Below are 3,123 nucleotides of genomic sequence, written 5' to 3' on the forward strand. Positions count from 1 at the left end.
CATGTCTCGATGAGCTATTGAACAAGGGAATGGCAGTAATCATATTGGATTGTATATTAATGCTAGGAGCCCATTCCCTGATATACATAGCCTCTAGCATCCTTAATTCTCTTACATCATTACATTGAGTAACTACTTCAGTGTTGTTAACAATGGTTGCTCTATCAAGGGAAGACTGATGTTCGTACTGAACATGATTTTTGATGGCACCCTGTTGGAGGTGGAATGTTAGGCGACGGCTGAGACTACAGGTCGTAAACCCAATGTATGCACATTTATGGAACGCGCAGTTTCGACTGCAAAACTGGAAACTGCGCGTTCCATAAATGTGCATACATTGGGTTTACGACCTCTAGTCTCAGCCGTCGCCCCTACTCCTCCCCCTCCCTCTCCCCCTCCCCCTCTCCATAGGCGATCAAGTCGGGTCAGATCATCTAGGTCATCAAGCCACTCTCCACTGTAAGTCTTTCTATGCATATGGAAAGACGTCGCACTGTTCAGTTCGGAAAAATGTAATTGTTGTGTTCTGTGTAATTGTGTTGTGATAAATGTAATTATTCTGATAATGACTCTTTGAAGTCGAAACGTCATCTGTTATTAAAATGGAGAACTTTGGACAATTGATTTTCGGTCATCCTCCCAAAGTCAGAACTATAGTGAGAAGGATTGAAAATATTAGGAAAAAGATAAACAATTGTGACAATGCTGTGGTGTTTAACTCAGTGTGTATCAAAGAGAACCTGCGCCCTAAGTATACGATATGTATATATATATATATATATATATATATATATATATATATAATATATGTATATATATGTATATATAATATATATATGCATTTATATATATATATATATATATATATATGTTTATATATTTATATATATATATAAATATATAGGAAAGGGGAAGGATGTTTTTTGGGCTTTCATGGATCTGGAAAAGGCTTATGATAGGGTAGACAGAAAGGCACTGTGGGAGGTTATGCAGATTTATGGGATAGGAGGAAAGCTTTTGGGAGCTGTCAAGAGTTTTTATGAGAGTAGTAGAGCATGTGTTAGGATTAGAAATGGAGAGAGTGAGGGGTTTGAAGTAAAGGTGGGACTTCGTCAAGGATGCGTTATGTCGCCCTGGCTGTTCAACTTATACATGGATGGGGTGGTGCGAGAGGTGAATGCTAGGGTAGTGAGTCAGGGATTGGAGATGGTTAAAGAAAATGGAGAAAAGTGGGAGGTGAGCCAGCTGTTGTTTGCGGACGACACTGCGCTTGTGGCAGGGTCAGAGGAGGGATTGAGGAAGCTGGTGGCAGAGTTTGGGAGAGTATGTGATAGAAGAAAGCTAAAGATAAATGTGGGTAAAAGTAAGGTGATGAGATGTACAAGGGGTGAAAGTGGCAGCAGACTGGAAGTGAACATTAAGGGAGAGCGACTGGAGGAAGTGGATAGTTTTAGATACTTGGGTGCAAGTGTAGCAGGAAAAGGTGGAGTGAAGGTGGAGGTAGAATGTAGATTGAGAGAAGCGAGTAAATGCCTTGGTGGTTTAAAGAGTGTAATGAGAAATAGACATTTGGGAATGGATGCGAAGAGGAGACTGTATGAAGGAGTGATTGTGCCAACAGCACTGTATGGGGCAGAAACGTGGAACATAAGAGAAGAAGAGAGAAGGAGTTTGAATGTGTTTGAGATGAGGTGTCTGAGAAGTATGGTGGGGGTTACTAGGCTAGATAGTGTGAGAAATGAGGAGGTGAGGAGGAGAACAGGGGTGAAAAAGGATTTGGGAGATAGGGTTGATGAAAGAATATTAGGATGGTTTGGACACATGGAAAGAATGGGTGAAGAAAGACTAGTAAAAGAGGTATGGAAGGCAGATGTGGAGGGAGTGAACATGAGGGGACGTCCTAGGATGAGGTGGATGGATGGGGTGAAGGGGGCTTTTGGGGAAGAGGGGAATGTCTGTTGAGGAAGGAAGGGAGAGGACGGAAGACAGAGGTGAGTGGAGAATGGTTGTATATGGATGATGTTGTGACTGCATGAGGAGGAATGGGCGGGGAAGTGGGGGGTGGGGTAGTATGTGTGAGTAAATTTTGACGCAGCCCGAAGGGATTTCTCCCCGTCCTCGCCTTATATGCAAAGGGGGACGGAGAGGGGGGGTCGCCGATTAAATGAAGCGGCCTCGCTGTGGATGTACTGTGTCTTGCGACACTGCTTCTGACCCAGGGCGGTGGGCAGGGTGCAGGGATGACCCGTCATCCAGGAGGTGCTCAGATGAGAGGAAGGGTGGGAGGGGTGTGGAGTGTATTTAGGGATGAAATGGGTGGGAGTGTTTTTATGCCTTTCCCTTTTTGGCTACCTCCCTTGGAAGGGGGAAAAAGCCTTGGTATATGTATGTATGTATATATATATATATATATATATATATATATATATATATATACATATATGCATATATACATATATATATATATATACATATATATATATAATACATATATACTCGTACACATACGAGCATATACATATATGCATATATATATATATATATATACATATATGCATATATATATATATTTATATATATATATGTATATATATATTTATTTATTTATATATAATATATAGTACATATATATATATATATATATATATATATATATATATATATATATATATTTATATTTATATATATACATACATATATACATATATATATATATATATATATATATATATATATATATATATATATATATATATATATATATATATATATATATATATATATATATATATATATATATATATATATACATAAATACATACATATATATATATATATATATATATATACACACATACATATTATATATATATATATATATATATATATATATATATATATATATATATATATATATATACATACATATATATATATATATATATATATATCTATAATATATAGGAATATATATATATATATATATAGATATATATATACGTACATATGTATTTATATGTTTGTATTTATTTTTATTAAAATACTAGTGCATTTATTTAACAATATGACAACGTAAATGCAAAATTTTAGTCTAAAAGTGATCAAAATACCGTATCCGTATTT

This window comes from Oratosquilla oratoria, chromosome 5 (genome assembly GCF_046742065.1).
Source record: "Oratosquilla oratoria isolate Oo_2021 chromosome 5, ASM4674206v1, whole genome shotgun sequence".
NCBI classification, from domain to species: Eukaryota; Metazoa; Arthropoda; class Malacostraca; order Stomatopoda; family Squillidae; genus Oratosquilla; species Oratosquilla oratoria.